The sequence below is a fragment of the Camellia sinensis genome, chromosome 10 (genome assembly GCF_055761805.1).
Source record: "Camellia sinensis isolate YWXY chromosome 10, ASM5576180v1, whole genome shotgun sequence".
Classification (NCBI taxonomy): Eukaryota; Viridiplantae; Streptophyta; class Magnoliopsida; order Ericales; family Theaceae; genus Camellia; species Camellia sinensis.
The window spans coordinates 174,741,321-174,756,332 of record NC_138970.1 but is presented as its reverse complement, the minus strand read 5'-3'; the positions used below and the strand labels follow the sequence as shown (position 1 = coordinate 174,756,332).

Below are 15,012 nucleotides of genomic sequence, written 5' to 3'. Positions count from 1 at the left end.
TGTAGGGACTAAACTAAATATTCATCATGTATCATAATGTTATAGACAGAATCTGTGTGCATAGAAAAATATTCATCAAATTTAATGTGTGATCAAGATTCACCATGCTATTGTTGAATTTCAACACTTAATTTTATTTTTTATGAGTGATTACTACTACTAAAACTATTCTTTTCTACTACATATAATTTCTTTACACTATCCCTTCCTTTTTGCCTTTATTAATGGGGTTGTAATGGGGTTGTAATGATGTAACATTATCATCAATCAATGAACAAATGAAGCAACTTTTAACTACTAGAAATTCAAGTTTTGGGTGTTTGGGTTATTGTGTTCCATTTGTTACTATTGATCTATATTTAGTGACACAAATACTAGCAAACATGGTGTTCAATTCCTAAGTAAATATATTGTGTAACGATAATGATGTTACACTTTGTCCCAGTGAATGGATCGGACTGGTCCAAGCTCCTCAAGCCCAGGTCCAAATGATCAAGCCCATCGGATAACCTGCAAACAAGTTCAATGGGGAACGGGGTAATCCCCCAGTTAACCCTCCGACGAGCAAGTCAGGAAGAGAAGTAGAGTGTAGAGGGAGAAATTAGAGATAGAAAAGCTTAACCTTCTTCTTGTCTTCAACGTTTGCTTATATCCTTTGGTAATTATTTCGCTGTCCCTTCTGACCTGCCCTCCTTGCCGAAAGTCTATGCTGTAGCTTACCTTGTTCAGGGTAAGGGGGTCCTGTTCCAACGGAGAGGTGTTGTCGTAATAAATGCTGTGATGGGCTGCATTAATGGTGATGTGCAGTGGCAATAACTTTACAGATCTTTGTCTGCTGATGTGGCTCGTCCTTCACCTGCCATGTGTCTGAATGTCATTGGTTCTTTATGCCATGTTGGACTCCAGCTGTCCTGGACCTCACCAGTTGGGTTATGCATTGGGCTCTAAGTGATGGGCTTGGATTGTTCATAGTGATTCGTGGCCTTTATGCGCTTATACACGTCAGTAGCCCCTCATTCCCGAGTGCAGCTTTAGTCCAACAAAAGGAATATTAATGAAGTAGATGAGGGTGTTAGGGATTGGCAGGATGGAGGTCGATCGGCAGGGGTGACCGAGGGGGTGAACCGACCGGGAGGTGGTCCGACCGTGCAGGGCGACCGAGTGGAAGGGCTGATCACGGGGAGGACCGACCGCAAAGGTTGGCCGAGTGGGAGGGTCGAATACGAGGAGGGCCGACCGCGAGGGGGGCCGACCACGGAGGTTGGCCAAGTGGGAGTGTCGACCACAAGGAGGGTCGACCGTGAGGGAGGCCGACCGCGGAGGTTGGCTGAGTGGGAGGGTCGACCGCGAGGAGGGCTGACCGCGAAAGGTGAGGTGGAGGGGCGTAGGGCTCGAGAGGCGGCGTGTCACGTAGTGATTTGAAGTGGAAAAGACAGGGTGAGGGGAGGAGACAGTGGATCGTAGTCGTACATGTGGCAACATCCCGTTGGGAGGGGAGATTAGGCGCTAGATCAGAAATGAAACGATAGGTCATTATGGGTGTTGAAAAGACAGTTTTGGCGGATGATTTGAAAAGTTTTCAAACTGGCGAAAATTAATTGGGATCCTTGGAATACGGGCAAACCGTGGGCTTTTGGCATCATTCGATTTACCTACTTGTTTACAAAAAATCAAAACAATCCAAGTGTTAATTCCTTTGTTGCTCACGATACACCTCTGCAACACTTTTTCAATTTCCTTGTACCTGCATCCGAAGCGATTCGCAGACATACCATAGAGATGGCCCAAGAAGAAACTGCGAATGTCAGGGTGGATCCACTTGGTGATGATGATGCAGTGGAGTTGGCGCAGCAATATAGGATGGAGAGGGGAGGGGAGTCGGTGGTACGATCCCATGGTTCAATCATGATAGCAGCGCCGAAGCCAATCAGCCAAGCAAAGCCAGATCACTGGCATACAAAGGCAGATAGATCAACGGTTAGTGCAACGGATTTGGAGGCTATGCGAGAAAAATACCAAGTGCCTGCTGAAATAGAGTTATTGTTGCCGACGTCGACGAAGAGGCCATCTGATGCTAGGCCAGGGGAGTTTGCCCTTTATGAGGAAGCATTGAAGGGAGGACTGAGGCTACCCCTGCCGCAAGTGGTGGTAGATGTCCTGAATCGTTTGGAGGTAGCGCTGGGCCAACTAATGCCCAATGCGTGGAAGATCTTACTGGCCTGTGCAAGCGCGTGGCCGAAGGCGAACGAAGGGACGGCCATGACAGTAGACGAATTCTTCGCATGTTATAAGGCGTCAAGGCAGCAAGAGACTTGGGTCACTCTGCAGGCAGTAGCAGGGAAAGGGCTGGTGGCGGGGCTACTGTCGTCGATCAAGGGGTGGAGACCACGGTGGTTCTATGTGTCTGCCAGTGGAGGGGTTGGAGTGCGCACCATTTGGAAAGTGCCTACCAAGTCTGCGGAGCCAAAGCTGGGGGCAGCAGCAGAGGAGAGGGTGAAGAGGGTACAGGAATTGAGGGAGAATGAAGGGGTCAGATGGGACGAGCTCGTTCAGTCGTCGGCTTTGTTTGAGGCGGGGTTGGGTCCACAGCCGAACGGTGGGGACCTCAACTGAGCGGAGTTGGAGGCTAGGAGGAAGGCTCAAGAGGCGGAGGATCAAACCATCCTTGCCAAAGCTCAAAAATTCAAAGAATCTCAAGAAGACCGACCGCCAAGGCCGGTTGCACGGGAGCAGATCCGTCCTCGCCCCAAACCCTTGGGGGAAAAAAACTTAGGTGAATTTGTACCACAACCGCCCACAATAGATCCTTTGAAGGAGAGGTCTTTGAAGGAGATGGAGGTGTTCGACGTAGTGAAGAAGAAGATGAGAGTGAGGAGGAGTGAAGAAGAAGAGGGAAGTGAGGGCATAAGAGACCAGTATGGCGAACGAAGCAGAGGGGGGGGAAGTGAAGGAGACCCCAGGAAGAGTAATTGCCCCAGAAGTGGTGGACATTGCCTCAGAGGGTATGGAAGTCGTTTCAGTAGTGGCGGCGATCGCCGCGGGGGTCGCGAGGGTCACCCCTAAAGTGCAAGTAGAAGGTGGGGCGACTGGCCTTGACCCAAGGGGGGAAGAACAGCCCCAAGGGGCTCCTGCATCCCAACGAGGGGGAGTCAGTCTGACTACTGCGATCTACCATGCTCGTGCGGTGGTTGGGCGGCTGAAGGGAGAAGAAGGCCCAGCCAGGGCAGGGGCTGACCGCCTTGTGGGGATCGTAGAAGAGGCAGCCTTGCGCTCAGTAGCCAGATTCAACGAGGCTGAACTGCTGAGGGGGTTATGCTCCGCTCAAATGGAGGTAACCACCTTAGTAGGGGATCTGCTGAGGAAGGCTGGGGCTACAAAGCTCCAGGCAGATGGGGCCAAGGCTCAACTTGCAAGGTTGAAGAAGGAGAGCGCAAACTGGGAGAGTGCCCACGCTGAGCTGCAAACGGTCAAGGTGGAGCTGGAGAACACACGCCGCCAGGTTGTGTCGCTCGAGTTCCAACTGCCTGGCGAGCAGAAGAGGTTGGAGGAGGCCGAAAAAGCCTGCGCAGTAGTAGACCCGCCGTTGGATAGAGTCGTCTTCCCTGATAAGAGCTGCACTGACTGCAGTGCTTGAGACAGCTAAATAAAGGAAGAGGGGCTCGCCCGTAATTGCTTGTGAAAGGAGGGGGATTTGCCATTAACAGCTTCAACTGCTGAAAAGCTTCTTCAGATTCAGTTGTCCATTCAAAAGTTTGCCGAAGAACTTTGAAGAATGGTAGGAACTTATCTATTGCGCGGGAAATGAAACGGTTGAGGGCCACAACTCAGCCAATGAGCCTTTGAACCTCCTTAACCGTTCTGGGTGACTGCATCTCAATCAAGGCCTTAATCTTTTCAGGGTTAGCTTCAATGCCCCGCCGACTGACCATAAAACCCAGAAACTTCCTAGATCCTACTCCGAAGGCGCACTTCTCTGGGTTGAGCTTCATTTGGTACTTGTGTAGGGTGACGAAGGTCTCTCGCAAGTCGGACAGATGATCAATAGAGAGTTTGCTCTTGACTAGCATGCCGTCGACATGGACTTCCATATTTCGACCTATCTGATAATGAAAAACGGCATTGACCAACCATTGGTAGGTAGCCCCAGCATTCTTCAGTCCGAATGGCATTACGCGGTAGTGGTAGGTACCTCGGTCGGTAATGAAGGATGTATGTTCCCGATCGGACGGGTGCATCAGGATTTGGTTGTACCCAGAGAAAGCATCCATGAAGCTGAGCATTTGATGACCGGCCGTAGCGTCGACCAGCAGATCTATGCGGGGGAGAGGATAGCTGTCTTTGGGACAGGCTCAGTTTAGGTCAGAGTAATCGACATAGAGTCGCCATTTGCCATTGTTCTTGCGGACTAGGACCACGTTTGACAACCATTTAGGGTAATCCACGTTTTTGATGAATTGGGCCTCAAGGAGCTTGTCAACCTCTGCGGCTATAAGTGTATTACGCTCTGGATGGAAGATGCGCTGCTTCTGGCGGTAAGGTCGGAAATGGGGTTCAATGCTGGGGCGGTGAGTTATGAAAGAGGAGTCAATGCCCGACATGTCTGAATGGGTCCAGACAAATACATCATTGTGCTCGATTAGAAGGGCAGTAAGGTCAGCCTTAGCTTGGGGGGATAGTTGGCTACCGATCTTGGTAGTCTTCATAGGGTTGGTGGGATCAATGGGAACCTCAACGAGCTCTTCAACCGGCTCTCCTCTAATCAGCTCGTCCTCATCTCGGATGTCAAGTCCTTCAATGATCATGGCCTCCTTCAGCTTGACTTCCTTGAGTGAGGCGACATAACATTCCTTGGCTACAGTCTGCTCTCCCCTTACTGTCCCGATGTCCAGGTCGGTAGGGAACTTTATGGCGAGGTGGTAGGTTGAAGTGATAGCTTGGAAAGCGTTGAGGGTGGTGCGGCCAAGGATGATATTGTAGGCAGAGGGACAGTCAATCACAAGAAAAGTGATCAACTTGGTAGTCTACTGCGGGTATTCGCCGATGGTGAGGGGGAGATCGATGGAGCCGATGGAGGTCACTCGGTCGCCAGTGAAACCGACCAAAGGGGTTTGGAGGGGAGACATGCTTTCCTCCCCAATCTTGAGCTGGCGGAAGCAGTTGAGGAATATGATATCTGAAGAACTGCCGTTGTCGATGAGAACCCGTTTGACCTTATAGTTGGAAAGGAGGGCAGAAATAACGAGGGGGTCATCATGAGGATAACTGATGCCTGTACAGTTGATGTCCGTGAAGGTGATGGGCTCTGTCCACTGCTTGGGCTGTTTGGAGGGTCGGTCTACCTTGGCAACTGCTCTGTCCGAGCCTTGTCTTATCTTCCTAAGCTCTGCCCTCTGAGCGGAGCAAGATGGTCCGCCACAAGCAAGGCCACCTGAAATGACTCGAATTTCACCAACTGGCGGAGGGGGATTACCTGGCGGCCGAGGCTGTTGTGAGGGGCGATCATGGCCTTGGTTAGGTTGGGCTGGCTGCCGGGGTGGGGTACGCCGGCGGTTGTTTCTGAGGGGCTCGATTCTTTGCCTCTGCTGTGGGCGGGTGTCCGTGAACCGGCTGAGACGCCCTTGACGAATGAGGGTCTCGACCTGATCCTTGAGGTTGATACAGTCATCAGTGTTATGGCCATGGTCCTGGTGGAAACGACAATATTTGGACTGGTCTTTTCGATTGGAAGGGGTCCGTGAGGGTAGGGGCCATTTAAGGGGGTAGTCCCGTTGGATCTGGTAGAGGACTTGTTCCATGGGAGAATTAAGGGGCGTGTACCGCTTGAACCGACCGGTCAGCGCGAGGAGGTCAGTCGGTATAGTGGGGTGTTTGGCTGTTATACTGGATGTTTCTAGGTTCTGAGTCTTTTCTCTTTTCTTTGGGGGTCGGGTTTTTAGATATTGGATCCTGCCGAGCGGCTAATGAATCTTCGACATTTATGTATTTCTGGGCTTTGGAGAGTAGGACTGTCATGGAGGTCGAGGGGTTTTTGGAGAGGGAGAAGAGAAAATCGGACGATCGTAGCCTGGCCATGAAAGCCGTGAGGATGACCTTGTCATCGTTTTTCGCTACTTGCAGGGCTTCGGTGTTGAAACGGGTAACGAAACTGCGCAGCGACTCCCCCTCGATCTGACGGATGTTGAGGAGTTGGGTTGCAGGGCGGCATTGGTGCTGGGCTCCAATGAAATGGCTAAGGAAGGAGTCGCTAAGATGCTGGAAAGTGGAGACAGAGTCTGCTAGTAACTGGCTGAACCACAGTCGAGCTGACCCCTTCAGTGTCATAGGGAAAGCCCGACACATGATCTCATCAGAAAAGGCATGGAAGATCATGAGGGTACGGTAGGTCTCCAGATGGTCGACTGGGTCCGTTGTACCGTCAAAAGAGTCAATGGTGGGCATCTTGAACTTGGCGGGCAGAGGTTTGTCCCGGATAGAGGCAACAAATGGTGAGCTTGCCGTGGTAGAGGGTTTATGCTGAATGTTTTGCATGACCCCTTGGAGCTGGAGCTTCATTGCTCGAAGTTCAGCATCCTAGAGGGGAATGTGGTCACCATGGTCAGTCAATGGGAGCTGGACGCTGCTGGCTTCTCCTTCAGGGGCTGGTGCCACGACTGAAGAGTGTGGGGGTGGAGGTGGTAGATTTATGTGCAGGGGAGGGGGTTGCAAACCTTCCAATTTGGGTGGATAGGGCTGTGGAATAGTATGGCTCGGGGCTCTTTCTTGGTTGGATGGAATATCTGGAGGTGGTGGAGGAGGCATCGGAAGGTTTCTTTGGAGTAAAGCATTTATCAGGGCCTGGTTTTGTTCGGCCATGCGGTTAATGCTATTGGTAAGCTCAATGATATACTGTGGTGGGTTGTTTGGATTGGGAGGGTCGGTTTGATGGTCAGCAGCATTATGGTGAGAAGCCATGGATCTAGTCATGACCATACACTTGGATGGGTAGGAGGAAAAGGTTGTTAGGACAGGGTCTCCGGCGACAATGAGCACAGTTGGCGTCCGGATAAGAACCACTTCCCACAGACGGCGCCACCTGATGTTACACTTTGTCCCAGTGAATAGATCGGACTGGTCCAAGCTCCTCAAGCCCAGGTCCAAATGATCAAGCCCACCGGATAACCTGCAAACAAGTTCAACGGGGAATGGGGTAGTCCCCTAGTAAACCCTCTGACGAGCAAGTCAAGAAGAGAAGTAGAGTGTAGAGGGAGAAATTAGAGATAGAAAAGCTTAACTTTCTTCTTGTCTTCAACGTTTGCTTATATCCTTTGGTAATCATTTCGCTGCCCCTTCCGACCTGCCCTCCTCGCCGAAAGTCTATGTTGTAGCTTACCTTGTTCAGAATAAGGGGGTCCTACTCCGACGGAGAGGTGTTGTCGTAATAAATGCTGTGATGGGCTGCATTAACGGTGATGTGCAGTGGCAATAACTTTGTAAATCTTTGTCTGCTGATGTGGCTCGTCCTTCACCTGCTGTGTGTCTGAATGTCATTGGTTCTTTATGCCGTGTTAGACTCCAGCTGTCCTGGACCTCACCAGCTGGGTTATGCATTGGGTTCCAAGTAATGGGCTTGGATTGTTCATAGTGATTCGAGGCCTTTATGGGCTTATACACATCAGATAATAAATATTCTATGTAACTTGTACAAATAAAGAATTTATATATACATAATTATTTTGTTTCATATTAACCTTTCACTTATCAATTTTTATACATAATATGGTCACATAATTATAGTAAAATTTTTTGTATAAATTTTACATATGAATAAAATTTAATAAGAATGTTCACCTAAGTTTGTTCACTCACATTAATTTAAAATATTTTTTTTGAACTTTAAAAAAATAAAGTTCAGCCAAGCCAATAAGCCAACTAGCTACCCTTATAGAAGTACATATATATACTTCTATTGGGAAGATTAAAGAGTCCATTGTTGAAACAAAATTGATTATTTTTTCCCATTCTGGAGTTGCATATAATTGTTTCCTTCTTTCATAAATTTGAATTATTTCTCATAATGGTTGGGCTTAGTAGTGGTTGGTTTTCTAACTATACATTGTTAAATTATAATTATTCAAATAATTTTTTTTTATTTTATATATATATTTGTAACTAATGTTATACTGATTGAATACAAAAATCACTTCAATCCACATTGTTTTTTACTATTGATTCTATATGAATAATGCGTAGATCTCCTACTATTTAATAAATAGTAGTCAGACTCCCCATACTAAGGCCTTGTTTTTTTTTTTTTTTTTATAGAGCCTATTTGGTAAAATATTTTTTAAAAAAACTAAAAGTTAATAATTTAAAAAATAAAATTAAAAGCATTCATCTCCCATCTTCCAGCTTTTAAACAATTAACTTTTTTAAATAAAGGTTGAGACCCCCTTTGGAGGTCACTCCTTGACCCCTTTTAATTTTAATTGGTCAATTTTTTTTTTTTTCTTCTTCTTCTCACCCAATCCCCAACCTCCATGTGTCTGATGGATTGTGGGGGTGGGTATTTTAAAGAGGTCTAAATCAATGCCCAACTTTTTAAAATTTACTTAGACTTGTTAAAAAATTAATTATTTTAACTTAGTTAAAAAAATTGTATTTGAAAAATTAGCTTAGTTGAATCGATTAGGCAGCCGTATAACACGGGAACTTCTATTTGCACACCACCTATAGTCTCAATTCACACCATTATTCTATTTTTTTTTAATTACAATTATATCTTTTAATTAAATTACCTACACATCCTCCCTCCCTCTCAACTCACCACCGCCGGTTGCCACCTCCTCCCAACCCCATGACTGTCGGCTGCCACCTTCTCCAACCCCACCAGCACCAGTTGCCACCCCTTACCTCCAATAGCACCATTCCCACCCACCTCAATCCCACCACCGCCGATTGCCATCTACCTCATTTCTACCACCTCCCCCGCTGCCTCCTACATCTGGTACCATCTTCCCTCTGCAACAACTCTCCAACATCCCCTTTGGCGAACCCCTCCCATCACGACCTCTTCTTCTCTCTTTCGCTTGCTCTCTCTCTCTCTCTCTCTCTCTCTCTCTCTCTCTCTCTCTCTCTCTCTGTTCAATTGATCATTCATTGATCTTAGTCAATCGTAAAGGTTGGGGGTGGCGATCAGTAAGGCTGCGGTAATGGCGAGGTGTGGTTGTGGAGGTGTCGGAGTGGGGCAGAGTTGAGGCAAGAAAGGGTTGAAAGAGTCTGGGGAAGGGACGGTGGCAATTGGGATGGGTTGTAGAGAGTGGATGACGACAGGGGTGGGTCGCCGGATCTAGTGGTGGGTGGGTTGGGGGTAGGTAGGGTTAGGTTATTTTGGGCATAAAGGGTGTGAATTGAGAAAATAATAAAAAATGAAGATGGTGTGGTGGTGTGAACTAGAAATGGTGTGTATTGAGGTAAACTATGATGTGTAAATAGAAGCAAGCGTATAACACCACTTTGTGGTTTGAAATTACGAAGTTTAACTCTTATTCATAAGAGATTAATACCCTGGGGGTGACATTTTTTCCGCTTCTATCTATGCAACCAACCAGCCTGCCATTTCTCTGCCATTTGATATATTTTAGGGCTGAGTAAGAAATCCGTGAAATCCGTAATCCGATCCAGTCCAGTCCAATCCGATAGGTTTGGATTGGTTTTTTGAATCCGTGGTTCGGTTCCGAATTGAAAAATTAAAAATCCGTAGTACACGGATTGGTTCCGGATTGAACCCCACGGTTCCAGATTGGAACCGATCCGGACCGTATACAAATAGTATATATTTTTATTATACATCCTCCCCCATGGTATCCTCTCTTATTCTATATAAAATCTAAACTCAAACCTAAAACCGTATAATATCTTCTTTTATTACTTTTGTTTGTTAATTTTTAGTTTTAATTTGTAATGGTCTAAATACTTATGGTGAAACTAGTTTTCTTATGGTTGTTTAAATTCAAACACAGTATGTCGCTATTATAGAAATAGATGTTGCTATTGTGGAACTAATATAGCGCTATGTTTATATTTTTATGAAATTAAAGTGTTATATATATTTTTTTGTTATTTAATTATGTGAATCCGTGGTCCTAAACCGATCCAATCCGTATTTAAATGGATTGGTTCGGATTGGTTCCATGATTTAAATAGATTGGATTGGTTCCAATTTTTCAGGAACCGTAAATAACGGATTGGTCCCAGTTTTACCTTAATCCGGTCCAATCCGAACCATGCTCACCCCTAGATGGTGTGGTGGTGTGAACTAGAAATGATGTGTATTGAGGTAAACTATGATGTGTAAATAGAAGCAAGCGTATAACACCACTTTGTGGTTTGAAATTACGAAGTTTAACTCTTATTCATAAGAGATTAATACCCTGGGGGTGACATTTTTTCAGCTTCTATCTATGCAACCAACCAGCCTGCCATTTCTCTGCCATTTGATATATAGATTATATTTGAATTCTCAAGAAAAGGGAAAGACAAAAAAAAAATTTGAAATCCTCTCAATTAAATTTTATCCATACCCAAATTCAATTCAATCGAAAAACCAAATCTCAAGAGCATCAAGCTAAAAAAAAAAATTAGTAAAATTATACCAGGAGAGAGGTAGCACGATGCAACAAAACACAATCGTGATTCGTGTGATGCAGCGAGCTGTTTAATTGTGTCAAAAGCAAATCGATCTATGATTCGGAAACATGAACATCTCTCACTTTTGTTTGTTAAAAAACAGAGAGAGTTCACCAGTAAGAAGCAACACCCAAATTCATTGTCATCAAAACCCTAATCACATAATAAAATTGAGCAAATACATACATATATCTATGAATGATTTATCAAGCCGAGTATGAAACAAACTACGATACCATTAACAAATCGCAGATGTATAAAGAAAGAGTTGTGTCGGCATTGCGATTAAATTTACGCTTTCGTTGACACGTCCATCGGCGATCGAAGAACGCAACGCCTCACGAAAGCGATTGATGAACCAGAAAAAGTGCTAATCAACAATAATAATTAGACTGAAAGTTTCAGCAAGAAAGGAAAAATTATGGAATTCTAAAGGACTTGAGAGCACCAACTCCACTTCCGCATAGAGGCGTTAGGGTTTCTTTTAACAATCTCGTCGTCCCCTTGTTTAACATTTTATAGAGTAAGAGGATTGAGATGAGGGCAACCCCCCAAATTTTTTATTTTATTTTATTTTTTAATTCATTTGTAAAATTACTTTTTTATTTTTATTTTTATAGGCATGTATGATATACACCCTTCAAAAGATGTGTATCACATGTATTTTATAATTAAAGAAAAAAAATTGCAAAATTCTATACTTTTTGAATCACAAGTTAAAAAAAAAGAAAAAAAAAGAAAGAAAAAAAAAAAGAGAGAGTAATAACCAAACACTATATGAACCATAACCAAGCATATCAAAATAATGTCATATCTAAAAAAGAAAATTGCATAATTAAGGGTGCATATAGTAAGGGATGTGTAGAATTCGCCCATTTGTAAAAAGAGAAATTAAATGCCAGTGAAGAGTAGAGGTTTTTCTTTTGGGAGCTCAGACAAAAAATTCAAATTTAAGACTGTGTTTGGTTGTGTTTTGGAAATGTAATTTCACCACTCCATGTGCATTTCATGTTTAGATAGAGTTTTCAAAATGTGATTCCATCACACATTTTTAAAATGTAATTCTCCTTCACGTTTGGCTAGTCTCTCTCTTTCGTGTTCTCTATTCTGAAAAATACAAGATTTTTGAATTTTAGGTTTACTTGGTCATCCTCTCGGATGTCCGGCTGGTTGACCGGTCGGTTGACCAAAGCAATGTAATTTTTTTTTTCGAGCAATTGCCAATCGCAAATTGCCACCTATTATTTGGAAGAAAAAAATTTATATTTATTTTTGATACTTTTTAAATATAAAAATTATTTTTTAAAACCAAAATGACATTTTTTTTTATTGTTTGAATGTTAAAAAAGAGTTTGATTATGAGTTTTGAATAAAATTTTTAATAGAGTTTTGAATTGTGTGTTTAATTATGAATTATAACTTTTTGAGTTATTTTCAATTAAAAAAAAATTATGTTATTTGCTGTTAATAATTAATTTTTTTAATTGAATTTTAAAAAGAGTTTGGTTATGAGTGTTATTTTTTGTTAATAATTAATTTTTTGAATTGAATTTTAAAAAGAGTTTGGTTATGAGTATTGATCAGAAATTTCAATAGAGTTTTGAGTTATGTGTTTGGTTATGAGTTATAATTTTTTGAATTAAGTTTTGAAAACTCATAACCATACAAATTTTCTTATTTTACATATCACATCTAACATTCAAAACTTAATTCAACACTCAATTCAAAATTGTTTTCAAAACTCATAATAACAAATTTTTTACACTCCAATCATAATTCCAAAATTCACAAACTCAAAATACAAATCTATTCTCAAATCATATTTAGAAAACTCTACCAAACACTACCTAAATTTCTTTGGTTGAATAGTCCAATTGCTAAATTATTCTATTCATAAGGACATGCCTCTATGAAATGATCAAACTACCCTTATATATTTAAGGGAATGGTTTCCCTTCAGTCCGATCACACGAACTGGAGGGTATTGTTGGGCTCGTTGGGGCCCACCACGGGTCTTGTTTCGATAATTTGAATCATTCAATGTATAGAACTCGTCGAGTACTAAATGCTTATAAAAACTCACGTTGATTGAATATCGATAGCTATGTGATCAAATCATATTTTTGTTAGTCATTTATTTTTTACTGTCCATTTTTTTCATACAAAACTGATTTGATTACATAACTATCGATATCCGATCAACGTGATTTCTTACAGGCATATAATACTTGACGAGTTCTACACATTTAACAATTCGGATTATCGAAATGGGACCCGTGGTGGATCCCTACGGACCCAACAGTACCCTCCAATCCTTGATTGGACTGGAGGGAAGCTATTCCTTATATTCAAAACCCGTCCTCTTCCGTTTCTACCATCAAACTCATCTCCCTCTCTTTCTAAGTCACCTCTCTCTCTCTCTCTCTCTCTCTCTCTCTATTTTAAACCCAACCAAACCCAAACCACTTTTCTCTCTCTCTCTCCGCATCATCTCTCACTTTGTCTGCTCTTCTCTCTCGCTCATCATTCTTAGCTTCTCTCTCCTCTACCACTTCAACCAAGCTCTCTATCTTTTCATTGCCTCACTGTGGCAGTGGTGGCTCGAAATGCTCAATTTTGCTTATTTATCTCCTTAGAAATCACAATTTCAAGACCAAACGCACTTCTTTATCATCATCATTCATGGCCACACCACTACAAGTCAATGCGTCCTCTACTATCGGTCCTTCTCTGTCGCCTACAAGAACTTGATCGTCGTTACTGCTATCATCACCTCTTCCGTTACCATCGTAATTGTGAAGAATAAAGATTGTTTTCGAAGTCTTGATCTGGTATCGTCTCAAACCTCTTTCTCTTTCTCTCTCTCTCTCATCAGATCTTCTCTTCTACCATCTCTAGGGTTTCCAAAACAAGCCGTCTCAATTCCAGATCTAAGTTAGGGTGAGCAAAGAATCGATTCGGTAATATGAAATCGGGGATGCAGAGACAGTGTTTGAGGAAGTCGATGGCAATGGCAATGGCAATGGCAATGGCAGTGGCATCATTTCAGATCTAGATTCATTGGTGGAGCAGCAGTGGTGGCATCGTTTCAGATCTAGATTCATCATTCTCAGGTTAGTGATATTGCACTAAAGGAAATCTCATTTTTGCCGACTAAAAATTTAGTGGGCAAAAGTCCATTTTTAATTAGCAAAAGTTATCCGCGACTATTTTTTTTGGTCGCCACTTTGGTTGCCAATTGCGGTTCGAGAAAAGAAATTAGTGACTAAAAATGTTTTTAGTTGGGAAAAAGTTCTATTTGCTGACTAAATTTTTGGTCGCTAAATACATAATTACCGTGATTGTAGCTAAAACACTTTAGTCGCTAAAAGTGATATTTTTCCGACTAAATATGTTAGTTGCCAATTGTCATATTCCCCGACCAAAATTGTTAGTTGCCAAAAGTAATGTTTGCACGACTAAAACTTTAGTTGGCAATAGACCTATTCGTAACCAAACAGTTTGGTTGCCAAAATTAATGATTTTACTAACTAATTATTTAGTCGCCAAATGTACCCTTTCGTCTACCAACATTTTGGTCGCCAAATGTGAATGGTGAAACACTGACTAATCACTTGGTCGCCAAAAGAGGAAAAACCAAACCAAATTTTGGTCGCTATTCAATTCTTTTTACGGGCGTTTGGGAAGTGGGTTTTTTTGTAGGTTTTTTTAATTGTAGGATATTATTGGAGAAATTTTTTTTTGTGTTTGGGAAGATAGTTGAGTTTTTTTGTGGTTGGATATGATGTTTTTGAGAGAAAAAGTGAAATGATTATGGGGTTTGATGTGATATTTTGTTTGGATTGGTTTTTTTTTGGTTTTGTAGAACATTTGTCTTGTAGTGAAAAAAATCAAAAAAAAAAAAAAAAATACCAAAAACCTAGTTGCCAAACACCGCCTTTGTTTATCAAAATATATATAAAATATAAAAAGAATTTCATTTGACCTATATGATATATAATAATCCATCCAAACCATTCAATTTAACCTGTAATTTGCAAGAATCATTCAAACCAACAAAATCAACTGAATCATGAACATTCAACAAAAAACATAAATCAGCCAAAAATTAACCTGTTTAATTAAAATAGTCAATTATTATAAGTTTTCACCCACAAGCAATTTCAAACTACATAATCGTCCATTTAAATAGGTCATGTAATCTATATAATCATCCAATTCACATCCATCTAGTATAAAAATTTAAAACATAACAAGTAGTTGTTATTATGTTTTAAATTTTTATCCACATGCATCTATCAAAAAATATAACTAGTAGTCTACCCAAATAAAATATATAATCCTTCA

The 15,012-nt window shown here is 42.4% G+C and overlaps 1 non-coding gene across 1 annotated transcript; it reads right to left on the bottom strand.

Annotated features, from left to right (window-relative positions):
* Positions 1-10,623: 10,623 nt before the first annotated feature.
* On the bottom strand, positions 10,624-10,793 carry LOC114287923 (small nucleolar RNA snoR137). Its single transcript, XR_003638069.2, has one exon. It is a non-coding gene; the product is annotated as a small nucleolar RNA snoR137 (small nucleolar RNA).
* Positions 10,794-15,012: the final 4,219 nt, after the last annotated feature.